This window comes from Notamacropus eugenii, chromosome 2, assembly GCF_028372415.1.
Source record: "Notamacropus eugenii isolate mMacEug1 chromosome 2, mMacEug1.pri_v2, whole genome shotgun sequence".
Lineage (NCBI taxonomy): Eukaryota > Metazoa > Chordata > Mammalia > Diprotodontia > Macropodidae > Notamacropus > Notamacropus eugenii.
Window position 1 is genome coordinate 181,872,046 of NC_092873.1, and position 13,232 is coordinate 181,885,277.

Here is a 13,232-nt window from a genome sequence, read left to right on the forward strand (position 1 = left end):
TCTGCCCATTTCCAAATAAAAGGACACTTCAGAATTTTCTAGGCTTTTCTATTTTTTTATTTTGTATTTTCTACTATGAAAAGAGCTGCTATAAATATTATATAGATGCATGCAGCCATTTTCCCTATTGCTTTGATCTCCTTTATATTTAGAATTATTACTAGGTTTAATTTACCAATTCTGTGGGGCATAATTCCAAATTACTTTCAAATTAACTAGTTAAATTCATACCTCCACCAGTAGTGTATCGATGTACTTGCTTTGCCAAGATTGTCAATCTTTCTTTGCATTAACAGTGCTTTGCATAGCATCTGATGGAGGGTAAAACACTACATGATTGCTTGTTACTGTATCTATGGGGTATAGAACAGGTATGAATCTAAACCATAAAAATTGTTTATCAACTTATCCTTAATTCTCTGTTACTTCTAATATACACACAGATACATACATATACACACACACGTGTATGTGTATATGTAAATATGTTTATATATATATAAATGGATATACACACCACACACACAAAAATGTGTATACAAATATATGGCTGTGTATACATACATATACATGCACACATATAATTTTCCCCTTTAGGCAGTATTTATTGTTAAACCTGGTTCCAGTTAGCACAGAGACAATAGATTTTTACTTTCAAAGTGGTAGAATATGAAAGATCCTTCTGAAAATTAAAACAGAAATTGATGTGCAATATGTGTGCCTTAATAGATTAGTTTTTGAAGGCACTGGCAATGAACAGATGCCTGGAATTAGTAGAAGTGGATGCTTCTACAGAATTTTCTTCACTAATCATGCAATGTGTATAGCTAGATTCTTGTGTTTTTGTCATGTTTAAAGTTATTGCCAGCCTTCCAGAGCTTACTGAGCCCACATATCAGGAGGGAGTAGTGTAGCAGAAGGAAGAGGGGGAGGTTTACTGGAGTGATCCAAGGAATATTCTGTTCTTCTTAACCAAATCCTTGATACCCAAGTGTAATCCTTGACCTGGGTGAGAATCCACCCACAGGTTGGCCAGACTCTTATGAATAAAGGGATAGTGAGACCCTTCCAACATCTACCCATTACTGTAAAGTGAAAACCACATGATCTATCTACCTATGATATCTATGACTTAGTGTGACCATGACTTATATAGTGTGAGGTTGTGCTTATCAAGTAATGAGACTTCTTGGCACCATAATAAAAGAATATTAGGTAATCATTTCTATACTTAAAATTATGACAATAATTCAATTATATTCCTCACATACAATTACGATTAAAAATAAGCAAGGCAAACAAGCAAACAAAACAACTTTTGTCTAACCCACATATTTTCCAGGAGAGGCAATTGACTCCCCAAAATGAGAGGCACCAGTGCACAAGAATAAGTGTCTAAAATGGGATTTAAACACAACATTTCAAATTACAAAAAGTATTACTACCACTGGAACAAGGTGTGATCATTTAAATGACTTTCATCTTAGTTTAATAGAATACCACTTGTTTATTTACTGGAGTATGGTTGTCAGTCAAGTAATAGAAGCGAATGCCGAGCTAAGACACACTGAATTATAGAATTAAAATGTCAACATTTGCCCATTTGGTTGATGTATTTGAAAATCTAGGCATTATTCCCTTCCTAGCCACCGTATGCGAATGTTTCAATTACTTTGCATCCTTTAAATGACTGGAGAAATTTAAGTAAAGGCACTAAATAGACTTTTATAAATATTGTATGGAAGTTCAAATGCACACTTTATTTTCCATCAATTATTTCTTTTCACTCTTCCTATAATTAGCATCTAATCTTATCTTCATAGCTACAGGCACAAAAACAGTAAATGCTTGACAGTAAGAAATATTTGGGAACTTTTGATACTATAATTATGAGATATAATTATTTCAGTGATTTCAAAGACCATCTCTGATTATGGAAACTTCTCTAACCCAGTCATAATATTTGTGTCACCAATAAACCAAGAAGTCCAATAGTCTAATAATTTTTTTCCTTTTTTATTTTTAGGGATAGCTTCAAAGCTAATATTTAATTTTTGTCATTGAGAGGTTTGGATGATTCAGAAATTGTTAGGTACGTTTTTTTTTTTTATTTTACCAAGTGCCATTTATTGTATATCCATGTATCCTAAAATTTCACTTTTCTCATAAATTGATAGTGAAGAATCTTGTGGGACAGAAGAAAAGCAGAAGTCTGTCTATATAATGTATTGCTCAGAAGTGAAAAAAGAAACCCTCACATGAAAAAATAGAGAGGCAATGGATAATTAACTGTCATATTGATGCCAAGAAAGGCCTTCTCCCTGTGGATGTGAACTCCTTACTATGCTAGAAGCCTCTTACCTGAATGTAAAAGGAAACTAGTGCTAAGCCTTAAGTTGAATGTAGGACAAGGACATGGTGAGGCCAAACCATTGCACTTGAAATGTGGGTACATATGCTGCAAATAACTAATTAGTGTTCTGCTTTTGTTCAGCCTGCTCCTTTTTCATGCTGAAAGCACATTTTTAAAGCTACTCACAAAATAACGCTATAACTTCTAGTAAGTATAGGAGAAAGGGAATACTATTATAATGACAGATTTGAACAGAAAAATACATCACTTATACAAGAAAGTACATATAATAGTATGCTACCTTTCATAAGTTTTGTTCTTAAACTTTCTTACTTTGTTGTGTAATCAATAGTACTATAATTAATAGAGGATAAAATATATGTACCTACACACATATACATACATTTGTGTGTGTGTGTGTGTGTGTGTGCATGTATGGAAAGAGACAGAGAGACAGAGAGAGAGAGATGACATCCCAACTCTAATTCTTGTGGAACGTTAGCTTTCTTCAGTAGTTGTTGAAACATTTGAAAAAAAAAAAAGATAAAATAAATAAAAACAAAGATTTTGTTGTTTAGTGGAAAGAGTGTTCAAACTGGCATAAGAAAAGATAAGTTTAAAGCTCAAACAAAGCCATTTAATCTATCTAGTTCTGTTTCCACGTGTCAAATTATGTGTTGGACAATATTAGCTATTAAGTCCCTCTAAGTTAAAAACTCTGATCGCCAAATAAGCTCAGTTCTTAGTGAAAATAAAGAAAGAACATTGCTTTTATATGTATTCCTTAATATGATTTTGTTTTGCTTTCATGACTTGACCTTACTATTTTTCTTCATGTCAGACTTGTTTTAGCAGTTGAAAGTAAAGTACTTATGACAAAAGAACTTGTAAAGACTAATAATCTAATTCTTGTTATTAATCATTGGTAACTTAAGTGAAAATAGCATTTGAGGCCATAAACGGAAGTTAGGAGAAATCTTATCTATAAAATAAATTTTTACATTCATAGATGCATATTGGAGTTGAATTGGAAGGTTGTCATATCTGAGTTTATTTTCCAAGGAAAATAGTATTTATTTTCTTCAAAATCAATCTACTTAAAAAAATGCAATTAAAATTACAAGCTGAAGCACTCTCAAGACTTTCTAACATAGTTTCTTAATAGGCAAACATAAGACAACGATGATTTTTAGGAATGCTTATTGCTATCAGTACATTATATTAAATCAGGTCATTAAAGAATTACTGTGTTATAACTTTCATATAAATAAACTCCTGAAAAGTTTTATAAAATAAATTAATTTTAAGAAAGCTTTTCTTAAAAAGAGTATTTAGATACCATGGATTGGTGTGTCAGCAAGGACCCCAGCATACACATCAGGGCCTGCTCTGTGAGTTGTTAGATCTACTTTTCTAAAAGGAAAGCAATTTTTGAGGCATCAACAACCACTTTAATCAGACACATATATCATTCACTTAGTTCAGGGGGAAAAGTCAGCATCTTGAACTTCAGAGAAAATATAAAGAAATAACAATCAACAGACAGGGACTCCAACTGCCTGACTATAAGCAATATATACATCACAGATCAACAGACAGATCCAACTTCCTGACTATATGTACATATTTACCAAAGAGAGAAGCATCACCCTCTGGCTTTTCAAGGCTGGGGGGCTCCTAAGTGGCTGTTCATAGTCTCATCTGGCCAAACAAACACTTCCAGAGAGTAAGCCCTAGAGTAAAACCTCACATTAGAGTATTTATAGACTTTTTAGAGCCGGAAGACATCACAACCCTTGAGAACCAGTGCATTAGAAATTAACAAAAAGTGTGGACCTTGCCTAATCAAGCTCCCCTTAATGGGCATGCCCATCAATGGGTGGGCAAGACCTTTAACTATTTAATTAACATTACAGTTGGATGAAAGTATTATGGTTTTATAAAATTCTTTAAGAGTACACAACTTCTTTGTTATCAGCCCCAGAAAATTCAGCAATAATCTAAAAGACCATGTCTTAGACTTTACAATCTGTCAGTACAAAAGCATTACGTATCTAATATATGCCAGGCATTGGATTAAGCAGTGGAAATACAATGAAGGACAGAAAGATACTAGGCATACCAAAACATTCAGCGTAGTTTTAAGCTATTAATTCGTTATTGCTATTAGAGCTTATGACTGCACTAAGATTTTTTTGACTCCAGTATATGAAATTGACTAGTGTGGGTTCATATGGCTTCTCATTTTTAACTACACCATTTATGCCTTATTGAGATTTTCTAAAATGCCCTTGGAGATAGAACATACAGGAATAATATCCTACAATTGTTGATATACAATTTTCATTTTAACAGAAAATAAAAGATATGATTTCATAGTATAATAACACTTTCCACCAAACATTCACTTTCAGACTCTAAAATGGACAATATTTTATCATTTTTAGTTATTGGAAAGTTCTAGAATTTAAAGAAATAGAACATTCTCAGTAGAAGAGTGCATAGATCAATCCTTTATATCACCTTATAAAATAAGATCTGTCAAGTACAAAATAGTTTGTGACTTACTCCGTTGAAATTCAGGTTAAGAGACCAACTCAGTATGTGGTGTGCATACCAGCTAAGCATGTGGTATGCAGAACAGCCCAGTGTTCATCACCAGATCAAGACATTGCAGCAAGGATAAGACACGGAATAGGCTTCAGGGTGCCACCAGTAGTAGTTCTCAGATTGTTCAACACAAAAGACACAGACAACTTCAAACGTCAGTGGGAGGGCTCTTTTGCCCAGGAGAGGGGAGCACAATCGAGATCTCTGGCAGCAGACAGCTGCCATTTTTGGACCCCTCCACCTAGAACACCTGAGGAAAATGAATGGCTAATCTGAACCTCAGCCGTGAGTGGCAACCCTGGGAAATATCGGCATAAAGCCCCTGGGGAAAGTGAGCCACTGATCAGATTCTCAGACCTGAGCTCCACCCAGGGGTGAGGAGGAGCACTGGCAGTAGAGCTGGAGGAGGTGGTGGTGAGGGAATTGCAATTGCAGATTCTGAGCAGAAAAGTTTTTGGTTGCTTACCAGGCCAAGTTGCAGACCAGGAAAGGAGTAAACCCCTCTCTCTTGATTGTGCCACCTTGGAGGAACTGAGAACTTACATGTCCCCAGAGTATACCCTCCTCTTGACAAAGGATTCAAAAGTCAAGTAACTAGCTGGGAAAATGCCCAAAAAAGGGAGGAAAAAACTATAGACATACCAACTTGGTGAACATGTATTTTCTCTAGTCTTTTCTAATGAGGAAGAACAAGGCATAACATCAGAGGAAGTCAAGACTTCCATGTCCAAAACCTCCAAAATAAATATCAGTGCTTTCAGGCTATGGAAGAGCTCAAAGAGGATTTTGAGAGTCAAGGAAGAGAGGTGGAGGAAAAATTGAGGAGACAAATGAGAGTGATGAAAGAAAATCATGAAAAGGCATTCAACAGCTTGTTAAAGGAGACTGAAAAAATGTTGCAGAAAATGACACCTTTATAAATAAACTAACTCAATTGGCAAAGGATGTCCAAAAAGTTAATGAGGAGAAGAACGCTTTAAAAAGCAGAATTAGCCAAATGTTCAAAAAAAAGGTTCAAAAGCTAACTGAAGAAAAATAGTTCTTTAAAAATTAGAATGGAGGAGATGGAAGCTAATGACAATATGAGAAATTAAAAAATTAAAAAACAAAACCAAAAGAATGAAAAAAGTAGAACATAATGTGTAACATCTCATTGGAAAAACAACTGACAAAATAAATCTAGGAGAGATAATTTAAAAATTATGGGACTACCTTAAAATCATGATCAAAAAAAGAGCCTAGGCATCATCTGTCATGAAATTATCAAGGAAAACTGCCCTGATATTCTAGAACCAGAGGGTAATATAAATATTGAAAGGATCCACTGATCACTTCCTGAAAGCGATCCAAAAAGAGAAACTCTTAGGAAAACTGTAGCCAGATTCCAGAGGTCCCAGGCCAAGGAGAAAATGTTGCAAGCAGCTAGAAAGAAACAATTTGAGCATTGTGGAAATACAATTAGGATAACACAGGATCTGCTAGCTTCTGCGTAAAGGAATTGAAGGACTTGGGATATGATATTCCAGAAGTCAAAACACCTAGGATTAAAACTAAGAATCACCTACCCAGCAAAACTGAGTACTATACTTATGGGGAAAAATATGATCATTCAATGAAATAGAGGACTTTCAAGCATTCTTGATGAAAAGACCAGAACTGAAGAGAAAATTTGACTTTGAAGCACAAGAATCAAGAGAAGCATGGAAAGGTAAACAGGAAAGAGAAATCATAAATGGAAATGAATGTTATAAAATAAATAAATAAACATTGAAAAAGATTAAAAAAACAAAAAAAGAAATTTCAGGTCAAGTCATAAAGGGAATATTCTGAATAAAGTGGTAGCAGTACAATCAACGTGAAGAAAAGTAAATATAAGTAGATGAGGTTATGGGCTTTGTTCCTCAGTTGCATTGACTTCCAACACATTTGTGAGTGACAGCTTGACCCATGCTGACTACATTCTATGAGAATGTTAAACCATTCAAGAGAGCAATGTCAGAAAGAAAATGATAAGATTCTAACCTTGATGGAAATCCTGTATTTCACTGTTATTAAAGAGAGAAAATGATCTCACTGACAGATAGTTCTGAACAATATTCTAAAACAGGTTTTCTGAATGAGAGACAAACATTTACTTATGCCATATTATTGAAAATGCATTGAAGGTCTCAACTGTTTCCTTCATCCTTACACCCCTGGTATATCATGATACTGAAATTCTCATCATTACTGGCAGTCTTTTGGCATGCACTATTACTATAGGCTTTATCAAAATTCCATGAAGCTCTAAGAGTATTGGGAGCATAAACAAATTTTTTTAACTTCATTGGTTTTTGTTTGATTTTGCATTTTTGTTTTCCTGTGTTTGGGTTCTCGGGGTTAAGTACAATGACTCATACATGGTAAGTGGTTAATAACTATTTATTGACAGACTGATAATATATAAACATTAGAAGAGTTAATACCCTGCTGAGATTTTTGCGAAATCAAAGAAATATGTGAGAAAATAAGAGGGTTAGAAGACTATAGACTAAAGCCTATCCTCACAACTACCTCCACATCTGCTCATTTCAGTAATGAAGAAAATGAGGCCTTAAAAGTTTGTATGGTTAATTGAAGATCACAGAATCAGTGTGAGAGCAAGAACTAGAAATCAAGTGAGAAAACATGTCATCCACCACAGTTTTATTCTTTAGTATCTCAGAACAAAGTTTGTAGTTGTATGTTCCCATAACAATAGCCCTTTTCTTCTTCCATTAATATATCCATTCACTCTGTATCAGACTCCATGTACTTGAAAGGCAAATTTCCTATTCAGTGCCTGTATTTCATTCAAATTCCATTTTTTCCCTTGAAGTATTATACCCAGATTTTCTGAGTAGGTGATTCTTGGTTCTAATCCTACCTCATTTGACCTTCAGAATATCATATTTCAAGTCCTCAGATCCCTTAATGTAGAAGCAGCTAAATCCTGTATTATTCTGATTGTCTTTCCACAATGCTTGTTTGTTTCTGTCAGGCTGCTTGCAATATTTTATGTTTCACCTGAGAACTCTGAAATTTGGCCACAATATTCCTGGGAGTTTTCCTTTGCAATTTCTTTCAGCAGGTAATTTGTGGATTCTTTCCATTTCTATTTCATGCTCTGGTTCTAGAATATCGCTACAGTTTTCATTGATAATTTCTTGAAATATGATATCTAAGCTCTCTTTTATATCTTGACTTTCAGGTATTGCAATACTTTCAAAATATTCTCTCCACCATCTATTTACCAGGACAGTTGCTGTTTCCAATGAGGTATTTCACATTGTCTTTTATGTTTTTCATTCTTCTGGTTTTGTTTTATAATTTCTTGACTTCTCATAAAGTCATTAGCTTATATTAGCACCATTCTTATTTTCACGGATTTTTATTTTATTCAGTGAGCTTTTGGAATCCTTATCCATTTGTCTCATTGGTTTTTTGTACCTCTTTTGCCTTTTTTGTTAGTCTAATTTTAAAGGTGCTATTTTCTTCAGCATCTTTTCATGATTTCCTTGAATCACTCTTATTTCTTCTTCCAATTTTTCCTCTACTTTTCTTACTTGATTTTCAAAATTCTTTTTGAGCTCTTCCATGGTCTTTGACCAATTCATATTTTTCCTGGAGGTTGTGGATGCAAGAGCTTTGACTTCGTTGTTCTTCTGGTTCTTTCTTTTCATCTTCCTTGTCACCAATGACATAAGAAAATAGCTTCTCACCAAGAAAGTAAGATTCTACAGTCTGATTTTTTTCACCCATTTGCTCATTTTTGCAGCCAATTACTTGACTTTTGAACTCTTTGTTAAGTGGAGGATGTACTGCCCCAAGCTTCAGGGATTTTATGCAGTTATTTTCAAAGATATTTATGAGAACCTGTATATTTATAGAACTTCCAAAGGGATATGATCAAAAAGAGGTGTTTATTCTTCTCATGGCCTATGCTCTAGCCTGTGAGCAATCACAGGCACTGTTTACTACCTTGGAACCATGAGGAGGATTCCCTCTCCACTACTACCACAAGCTCTGCCATTCCAGTGCTCCTCTTTGCCCCAGGACTGCGACTCCATGAGCTCTGGAAACAGCCACCACTTCAGCAGTGCTTGCTGCTACTCTTAGGTTGGAGCTGGGACTGGGGCCAGACTACACTTTCACCCAGGTGAGAGACTTTTTCCCTGACCTTTGAAGCTGTCTTTGTTGTTTGTGGGTTGAGCAGTATGGAAACTGCCACAGCTGTTAGTGACTCAGTCTCCTAAGGACTACTACCCCTGTCTGTACAGTGTGGCACATGCTGAGCTGCATTCTGCTCCCAGTCCAATGCCATAGACCCTTCTTGTCGACCTTCCAGATTGTCTTGGGCTGAAAATTTTCTTTAGTCTGTCATATTATGGCTTCTGCTTCTCTAGAATGTGTTTAGATTAATTTTACAGGTTTCTAGACGGGTTTAGGGGAGAGCTCAAGCAGGTCCCTCCTTTTACTCTGCCAACTAGGCACAAGGGAATAAATTCTTGAGAAAAAGTATTGCTACTCCACTGTATAAAGGAGGCCTAATCTTCCCTATGGCATGTACTTTCTAGGTTGCACTGTACTAGTTATCCTCAGCACCTCACATAATTATCTAAGTTTATATTTCACACATCAGTAGTTCATCTGCATTAATAGATATTTATTTTCTTTTTTGCTAGCAGTATAATTCATTTATACAGACACCTTCTCATTTGTTTTCATATGTTTACAAACTTCTCCAATTCTCCTTTCCACTACAAAATGTTGTTGCCATGATTAAAATTTTAGCCACTATGGAGATTTAACTCGATATGTGTGTGTGTGTGTGTGTGTGTGTGTGTGTGTGTGTATTTAAGTATGGAAAACAAAATTGTAATGAATTACTTGAATCCATTGCCTTGTAAACATTTTGGAAAGACTTCTCAAACCTTTACTCCTTGTTTTCAAATTAAATCACTAAAATAATATCACTAGCCAATTTTGTCAAGATTTCATTTTATACATGTCACTTATTTTCCCAAATTCATTTCTTATTCACTTTTATTAACACCATGCAAATAAAATTCAAGTTGCTTCAGCCCTCTTCAACTTGCTTTTTACCCCTTTGGATTGTTTGAATACTTTATTATTTCCCATTCTGACAGAAAACAATTATTTTCTTTAAAGACAAAAACCACTCCCTTTTTCCCTTTTAATTCTTGTTTCCAGTCAACCTAACCTTCTCTTTCCATCTTTTGTTGCCCCAAGATTTTCAACTATGAACCACAGTCGCTCTCTTTCAGTAGTGTCGAGCATAATGAAGACCTTTAATGTTAGCTGACCACCTCCCTAAATGTTACATTTAAAAGATGTCTCCCTTTTTTTACTAGCTCAAAAAACAGTATGACTAAAATTATTTTTTTAAATATGTATTTATTCACACATATACACATATTTTAAGACAAGGAAAGTCAAACTTTATAGAAATGTCACTTGAACAACCTTCAAAAAAAACTTTTTAAAAGAAAATCCTGAAAAGTACTTTATAATGAAAAAGTAAATAATTGGCAGATCATGTGAATGAAAAATGAAGACTGGGAAGCAAAAAAAAAAAAAAATAAAGAGTTGCAGTTGTTCAAAGAGAAACTATCTAACCCCGGTCTGTTTTCCAAAGAATTTCTATATCAATTTAGATCTTAAAATAATACAGATATGTACTATGCAGATTTTAAATGCCTCTGTAAAAAATCAGTTTTAAGAAAAGTTCAGTTGCAAGATTTGTGGAAAAAAAATACTGGTAAAGAACTAGCATTTGAAAAGTTGCAGATTTTTCTGACATTTCAAATATAAAGAAACCATAGTAAATTTTTTTATTTAATTTATTTTTCTTACTCACCTCCCAATCCCTTGGTCTGTTTTATCTTTCACAACATGACTAATGCAAAAATATTTTGCATGCTTGCACATATAAAATTGTATCAAATTGCTTGCCTTCAAGAGTAATTTGGAACTCAAAATTAAAAACAAATGATAAAATTGGTTTTACATATAATTGTGAAAAAATAGAACAAAAGAAACCACAGGACATCAGAACTTGCAAAAAACCATTTAAATTTCAAATCTAATTATGTTGTGCCTTAAAAATGTTCTATAAACAAACAAAATATAAACTCCATATTCTTTAAAAACAGGTCTTAGTTTAATAAAGTTGTTAGTATGATAGTAGTTGCCCTTAAAATACCAACATATTAGGATCAAGTAACCCTAGCACGTTTACATTACATGGAAATATGTATATATTTATAAAGTCTTTTCTTCAGTTGGTACATGGTCCCCTTTATATCAAAGTTTCTTTCCTTATTTCCTCCAGTTGGACCTTCTCTTGTGCTTTTTGAGAGTCATATTGTATTCTGTACGTTTTCTACCTGTGGAGTCTTCATTTACAGCTACACAGGAACTGTATTCTGGGGAATTTTCTACCACTTCTAGAAGAATGAAAACAGAGTGCTGATGACTTCCTTTGGGCTTTAATGCGTGATACTAAAGAGTTGTTCTTTTCACACCCCTTACTGAACTCCAATAAACCCTTAAACTCTATTGAATTAGATGTCTGATGAAAGGGGGCAATAACAGTTTGGATGCAATTAAACCACTGCTGCTTATGAAACATATCAATAACTTGTGAAGTATGAGAGTGCCCTGGCAAATGTTCTCAGAAATGAACTCAAGATATTTTTAGCTTTGTATGAGTTGCTAAAATCATCTCTAAATGAACCTCCTGTTCTCACACCACTGTCCTGAAGATCTTCTAAAATCAGCTTCTGGATTGGAATAGGCTGATGGTACACTTAGGAAGAGTGGCATTCATTGTGTACAACAAGAGGAGTCAAGATAATCATGTCTCAAACAAGAAAATGTAGAGTTTATGTCCATTTTTATTCTTCAGTTCTCCATCACAAAGCAACACCTTTCTAGCATCAATCCTAGGATCCTTTTGCTTGTTTTCCAGATATTTCACTTTGTCAATATAATATTTTCATTCTGATTCTCTTTTCTTCAAGTTGATATTAGAGAGTCCTTCTTGTATTATCAACAGACCTTCTTCTGGAGATTTTATATCATTATGGTCTTTGGGTGTGTGTCTGAAAATTTCTTTTAACAAGAAAGCATATTGGACCTAGTGATTTCAAGAAATATCCAGGAAGCTCCAGAGGTCTAATTTTCTACTTAAAGGAGACTCAAGACATCATTGAAGGAAATCTTGAACTCTTGCATCTTGTTCTTTTTGTTTGTTTGTTTCTGATTAAGAAGAACTTTAGCTGCAAAGTGGTTACTGTAGTATTCTCTCTAAACATTTAAACCTGGCAACCAATTCTCTACAATATGACCAATTAGATTTACTTTCCCACCTGGCTGTGTTGCTTCTCCTAATCTTGTCAACAGATCTTCATGCAGAGGTATGTAGGCATCTAAATCTCCAAATATGTACATGAATTCTTCCTCTGACATAATAGATAACTTCAGCTTGGGTCCTGGTAGACCTTTCCAGCAGGCTTAAGATCCTCAATTAAATCTTGTTCTCAGAAGAGTTTGTATATTGCCTTCTGATGCTTTAGTTCTTGGGGGGTTAAAGACTTTTTCATGTTGATATCTAACATCTTTGACCATCTTACGCTGGTTCCTTTTTTAGGAAATGGGACATTTTCCCTGTTAACTGACTTCTGCACATAAGCATGAAATCTCTTACACAGCAAAGTGTAAATGATTACGTTATTTGGCCAAAAAATTGGACTGCTCCATTTCTCACAAAGGAAAATTTATTTGCCAAAGATAAGACTGGTGCTAAAGATCAAAATCTTTTATTTCTTAGCTCCTATTGTTCTCTAAAGAACTGATTACTAACATCTAGGACACAAATAGTCTTTTTAACTGACAGGAAATTTCCATCTTCATCATGAGCCACCATGTTTTACCAAGTTTTGCACACAATCTTTTGAAATAACATACATCAGATTCAGGTCTACAAAGCAGCACTATGGAATTATATATTTTTTTAGCCTAAGTGTTCAGTCACCCTTCTCTGCCATTTGGCCAAGTTTCTTACTGTGGTAAAGCTCACAGCTTCACTAACTTAAGGGAGTTTAAAGTATAAGAATCTCAGGAGGAGGGACTAGATATTTCATAACAGAGCTTTTATATCAATGAAATAACAGACTCATTATAAAAAACAAAACAATTCAAAGAAATAAAATTTGCTTTCAATAGT

At 34.4% G+C, this 13,232-nt stretch overlaps 1 pseudogene; it reads right to left on the minus strand.

Annotated features, from left to right (window-relative positions):
• Positions 1-11,303: 11,303 nt before the first annotated feature.
• Positions 11,304-12,932, minus strand: LOC140523764 (neuroepithelial cell-transforming gene 1 protein pseudogene; annotated as a pseudogene).
• Between the last annotated feature and the right edge of the window lie 300 nt (positions 12,933-13,232).